Genomic DNA, 6190 nt, shown 5'->3' with positions numbered 1-6190 from the left:
TCCCGCCCCGGAGACCTGTTCGTCCTCCCCGGACTGACCTCTCCCCTCCCTACCTCCCCACCTACACTCACCTCTGCTGGCTCCATCCCCACCTCTTTAACTTGCCTGTCTCCTCTCCACCTATCTTCTCCTCCATCTATCTTCGATCCGCCTCCCTCCTCTCCCTATTTATTTCAGAACCCTCTCCCCTCCCCCTTTTCTGATGAAAGGTCTCGGTCCAACATGTCAGCCTTTGTGCACCTAAGATGCTGCTTGGCCTGCTGTGTTCATCCAGCTGCACACTTTGTTGTGTCTATATCTCTTAAGAACCTCATTAAGTGAGTTCTAGAGAGAACTATGCAGGGTAGACTTTGGGTTTATCATTCTAACTTGCCAGCCCTGAAAGATGAAAGTTGGTTTATGTTGGATGTTTGTTTCATAGCTACGAAAGAGATCCTGAAAGGATTGTTCATATCTTTTGTTGAGAATTTTACCCATTTAGTCACTCGAATCCTTCTCCTTTTTTAAAGTTTCCTTGGGAGTCATAAATTTCAAATATCTGCAGAATTTTATTCGGCTTGGCATTGGCTCTCCGTGATTCCCTGTTAATGGCTCCGCGACCTGCTAGCTAATTAGAGAATTTATCATTGATGTGCCTGTCATAAAATCTTTAGTCTTGTACTTTCTATTCCCAATTTCAGGAGAAAGTCCAGAGAGACCTTTTAGAGGAAAGGGGTTTAGAAAGAAAACTTAAGTTCTATAGATCAAAGTCATGAATAGTTGATAAATTATTTGCGCTTCATATTTCCAGAACCTACCCCGGAAGAGAGAGCCCAGAGAATTGCCAAAGCTGTCCGCAAACAGTCAATAGAAGTGAAGGAAACTTGGGAGCAATTGAAAACCCATGCGAGCAACTGGCAGAAACAGGTGGAAAAGGTGTTGGAGAAACTTCAAGAACTGCAGAAAGCTCTGGATGATCTTGAGGCTCATGTGATAACAGCTGAAGGGGTCCGCACTGATTGACAACCTGTGGGTGAACTGCTTATTGACTCATTGCAGGATCACATTGATAAAACCACAGTAAGTGCAATTACATTACACTTCACTTATGAACAGATGTAACCACAATGTTGTATCGAGACGATCAGTAATATGAGTAGTGAAGTAATATTGATTGAATGGTTGTTAACTTAATTTGCAAATTAAAACTTCGTTGAGCATGCCTTCTGATGATATCACATCGGTAATATTAGTATAATTGAGGATTCTATTAGTCAGTGACATCAGCTGAGTTATCTGCTTGTTGCCATGTTACCAGGATTAAAGGTAAAGCCTTACCACGCCATTTGGCCACTCCTTAGAGAGACACAATTGGTTATGATTTAACCTGAAGATCACCATGCCTCAGGCAAGTAGAGCGGTTGAGGCGAAGACCCTTTGTGGTAAGGTCACTGGTGTGGCAATTGAGCCCTCTCTGCAGGGCATCACTCTGCATCACAAACCAACCGTTCAGCCAACTGAATTTGAATAGAGTTTAGGATTGGAGAGCAATCCATGCAATTCTATTTTTTTGAATGAATGTTTCTCACTGGGACTATCTCACTGGCAAACTTTTTAAAAGCCAGCTCAGCCATACAGGCGAGATCGGTTCCTGATCTCAGCTGAATTTTTTGATCTCAGGTGGGTCAGCGTTAGGAGTTCAGTGATTGGAATGAATTCTCATGAAGTTAGCGAGAGGGATGCTACACGTGAATAAATCGATGTTTTGAAAAGCGGATGAGATATGAGCAATAGTTTAATTGATGTGAAAGACCAGCCACAATCATCATCAACGGTGGAGCAGGCTTGAGCGGCCATGCAACATTGTGCTGCTGCTATTTGACTTGTTCTGTGGAAAGGAAGGAAAATGGTCAAAGTGTCAAAAATGCTGAAGACCGCATCATTCTACAACCTCAAAATTTGATTGTGTTCAGCATATTATCACAACTGGTACCCCTAAATCCTGGTCTATCATCTCAGCAGCTCGACTCTGCCCAAAAGCTGGTTACTTGTGACATTTTTGAAGGATCTTCCCAAGTCTGAAACTCATTTTTGTGTTTGTAGAATCAGAGTTGGCGTGTGGAAGGAGGTCTCCTGGCATATCATAGCTCTTTGAAATAACTCCCCAATTCGTCCCCCTCTGCTTGGCAATGACTTCAACCACTTATGTAATCTCTTTATTGGAGAGAAACTTTGAAGACATCTGAAAGGAGTATTAACGATCCCAGAATACAACTGAGCCTTATTAAGTTGTTAGTTCTGATGATCAAGAGCTTTATCAAAGAGGATTCTTTTAAAAAGTGCCTTAAAAGAGGAAATGTACAGAGGCTAAGAGGTGTCGGAAGTTAGTGAGTTTTACGAAGATTTGTTGCTCAGGTTGAGGTTCTGGATGTGAGTTTGCTCGCTGAAGGTGTAGGAAGTCTCTTCTTGGGTTTGAAGCCTACACAATTAAATGTTTGGCAACCAGTAGTGGGCCGTTTGAAATCAAGAGTGGGCAAGAGGACATAATTAGACGAGTGCAGATATCCTGAATTATGGTTGGACTGGTGGAGATTACGAAAATAGCGATTGGCAGAGCCAAGGAACGATTTGTAAACAAAAATGAGAATTTAATAAAATTACTGTTAATACTATCAGTCAGGTAGAAAGTACAGAGAATAGGATTTGGTTCAAGATGAGACTCGGGCAGTGGAGATTTAGACGACATCAAGCTTTCAATGGGCAAATGTGGGACTCAAACAGGCAATGCATTGGAGTTAATGGGAACTGCAGATGCTGGAGATTCCAAGATAATAAAATGTGAGGCTGGATGAACACAGCAGGCCAAGCAGCATCTCAGGAGCACAAAAGCTGACGTTTCGGGCCTAGACCCTTCATCAGAGAGGGGGATGGGGGGAGGGAACTGGAATAAATAGGGAGAGAGGGGGAGGCGGACCGAAGATGGAGAGTAAAGAAGATAGGTGGAGAGGGTGTAGGTGGGGAGGTAGGGAGGGGATAGGTCAGTCCAGGGAAGACGGACAGGTCAAGGAGGTGGGATGAGGTTAGTAGGTAGCTGGGGGTGCGGCTTGGGGTGGGAGGAAGGGATGGGTGAGAGGAAGAACCGGTTAGGGAGGCAGAGACAGGTTGGACTGGTTTTGGGATGCAGTGGGTGGGGGGGAAGAGCTGGGCTGGTTGTGTGGTGCAGTGGGGGGAGGGGATGAACTGGGCTGGTTGAGGGATGCAGTGGGGGAAGGGGAGATTTTGAAACTGGTGAAGTCCACATTGATACCATATGGCTGCAGGGTTCCCAGGCGGAATATGAGTTGCTGTTCCTGCAACCTTCGGGTGGCATCATTGTGGCAGTGCAGGAGGCCCATGATGGACATGTCATCAAGAGAATGGGAGGGGGAGTGGAAATGGTTTGCGACTGGGAGGTGCAGTTGTTTGTTGCGAACTGAGCGGAGGTGTTCTGCAAAGCGGTCCCCAAGCCTCCGCTTGGTTTCCCCAATGTAGAGAAAGCCGCACCGGGTACAGTGGATGCAGTATACCACATTGGCAGATGTGCAGGTGAACCTCTGCTTAATGTGGAATGTCATCTTGGGGCCTGGGATGGGGGTGAGGGAGGAGGTGTGGGGACAAGTGTAGCATTTCCTGCGGTTGCAGGGGAAGGTGCCGGGTGTGGTGGGGTTGGAGGGCAGTGTGGAGCGAACAAGGGAGTCACGGAGAGAGTGGTCTCTCCGGAAAGCAGACAGGGGTGGGGATGGAAAAATGTCTTGGGTGGTGGGGTCGGATTGTAAATGGCGGAAGTGCCGGAGGATAATGCGTTGTATCCGGAGGTTGGTAGGGTGGTGTGTGAGAACGAGGGGGATCCTCTTGGGGCGGTTGTGGCGGGGGCGGGGTGTGAGGGATGTGTCGCGGGAAATGCGGGAGACGCGGTCAAGGGCGTTCTCAATCACCGTGGGGGGGAAGTTGCGGTCCTTAAAGAACTTGGACATCTGGGATGTGCGGGAGTGAAATGTCTTATCGTGGGAGCAGATGCGGCGGAGGCGGAGGAATTGGGAATAGGGGATGGAATTTTTGCAGGAGGGTGGGTGGGAGGAGGTGTATTCTAGGTAGCTGTGGGAGTCGGTGGGCTTGTAATGGACATCAGTTACAAGCTGGTTGCCTGAGATGGAGACTGAGAGGTCCAGGAAGGTGAGGGATGTGCTGGAGATGGCCCAGGTGAACTGAAGGTTGGGGTGGAAGGTGTTGGTGAAGTGGATGAACTGTTCGAGCTCCTCTGGGGAGCAAGCGGCGGCGCCGATACAGTCATCAATGTACCGGAGGAAGAGGTGGGGTTTGGGGCCTGTGTAGGTGCGGAAGATGGACTGTTCCACGTAACCTACAAAGAGGCAGGCATAGCTGGGGCCCATGCGGGTGCCCATGGCCACCCCCTTAGTCTGTAGGAAGTGGGAGGAGTCAAAAGAGAAGTTGTTGAGTGTGAGGACGAGTTCCGCTAGGCGGATGAGAGTGTCGGTGGAGGGGGCCTGGTCGGGCCTGCAGGACAGGAAGAAGCGGAGGGCCTTGAGGCCATCTCCATGCGGAATGCAGGTGTACAGGGACTGGACGTCCATGGTGAATATGAGGTGTTGGGGGCCAGGGAATTGGAAGTCCTGGAGGAGGTGGAGGGCGTGGGTGGTGTCACGGACATAGGTGGGGAGTTCCTGGACCAAAGGGGAGAAAATGGAGTCCAGATAGGTGGAGATGAGTTCGGAGGGGCAGGAGCAGGCTGAGACGATGAAATATGGTATCAATGTGGACTTCACCAGTTTCAAAATCTCCCCTTCCCCCACTGCATCCCTCAACCAGCCCAGTTCATCCCCTCCCCCCACTGCACCACACAACCAGCCCAGCTCTTCCCCCCCACCCACTGCATCCCAAAACCAGTCCAACCTGTCTCTGCCTCCCTAACCGGTTCTTCCTCTCACCCATCCCTTCCTCCCACCCCAAGCCGCACCCCCAGCTACCTACTAACCTCATCCCACCTCCTTGACCTGTCCGTCTTCCCTGGACTGACCTATCCCCTCCCTACCTCCCCACCTACACCCTCTCCACCTATCTTCTTTACTCTCCATCTTCGGTCCGCCTCCCCCTCTCTCCCTATTTATTCCAGTTCCCTCCCCCCATCCCCCTCTCTGATGAAGGGTCTAGGCCCGAAACGTCAGCTTTTGTGCTCCTGAGATGCTGCTTGGCCTGCTGTGTTCATCCAGCCTCACATTTTATTATCTTACAATGCATTGGAGTTGTCAGGTCCAGAAGTGAAGTAGTTCCAGATGAAGGTTTCACTGCTAATGAGTCAAGACAAGAGACAGGGAGGCAGTATTAAAAAGATGTAAAGAGACAGCTTTAGGGATTGCATGAATGTGTGGTCGGACGTTCATCGTGGGATAAACAAGATGCCAAGGTTGTGCTGAGACAAGTGTAACATAACATTGTTGCCAAGGAGGAGTAATGCAGTCCGTAGGTAGTGAATAGAGATTGGTGTGGGGACCACAAACAGTGGTCTTCCCACTTTTAAATTGTTATCTCTACGTAGTTGCGCAACTTTATGTTCTGTTCAAAAGGCTTTACTGACAAGAAAGCAGAAGTTAGCCATTTGTTTACTTGTCAATATATCTTGATTTTTCCACCATCTTCTCCAATTATGAACACAACATGTGCAGTGTACTAAGTGAACCATTCAAACCTTCAAAGGAAATGTTAAAATTGTGGAATAAAAAGTTAAAGTTATTTTATTGAAAATTTAAATAAATTACATGAAGGTTTGACCAAGACTGAAAGGAATTAGATGGAACACCAGATGAATAAAACAAGCAGTAGTAAGGTGGTATTAGCTGGATGTTCCTGAAGAAAGAGAACACAGCCAACCTTTCTTCCATCAGGGGGATTAATTGTGAGGTGTCAAACACAGTCGATTAAATCATTCGTTCTGTCTTTACTGCCAGACTGTACAATGAACATAGAACATAGAACAGTACAGCACAGCACAGCACAGGCCCTTCAGCCCACAATTTTGTGCCGAACATTGATCCTCATGTATGCACCCTCACATTTCTGTGACCATATGCATGTCCAGCAGTCTCTTAAATGACCCCAATGACCTTGCTTCCACAACTGCTGCTGGCAACGCATTCCATGCTCTCACAACTCTCTG

General features: G+C 48.0%; 1 protein-coding gene across 2 annotated transcripts in view; it reads left to right on the top strand.

The window, feature by feature from the left end:
* The first annotated feature begins 848 nt into the window (after positions 1-848).
* Positions 849-6190, top strand: part of LOC132207928 (utrophin-like) — a 136126-nt gene continuing 130784 nt past the window's right edge. For both annotated transcript variants that reach the window (XR_009444016.1, XM_059643740.1), the window contains exon 1: positions 849-1059. The gene's annotated coding sequence lies outside the window, so the exon portion shown is untranslated. The remainder of the gene's footprint in view (positions 1060-6190) is intronic.

Source organism: Stegostoma tigrinum, unplaced genomic scaffold (assembly GCF_030684315.1).
Source record: "Stegostoma tigrinum isolate sSteTig4 unplaced genomic scaffold, sSteTig4.hap1 scaffold_212, whole genome shotgun sequence".
NCBI lineage: Eukaryota > Metazoa > Chordata > Chondrichthyes > Orectolobiformes > Stegostomatidae > Stegostoma > Stegostoma tigrinum.
Note: the sequence above shows the minus strand (reverse complement) of the source record. Positions and strands in the feature narration are given on the sequence as shown.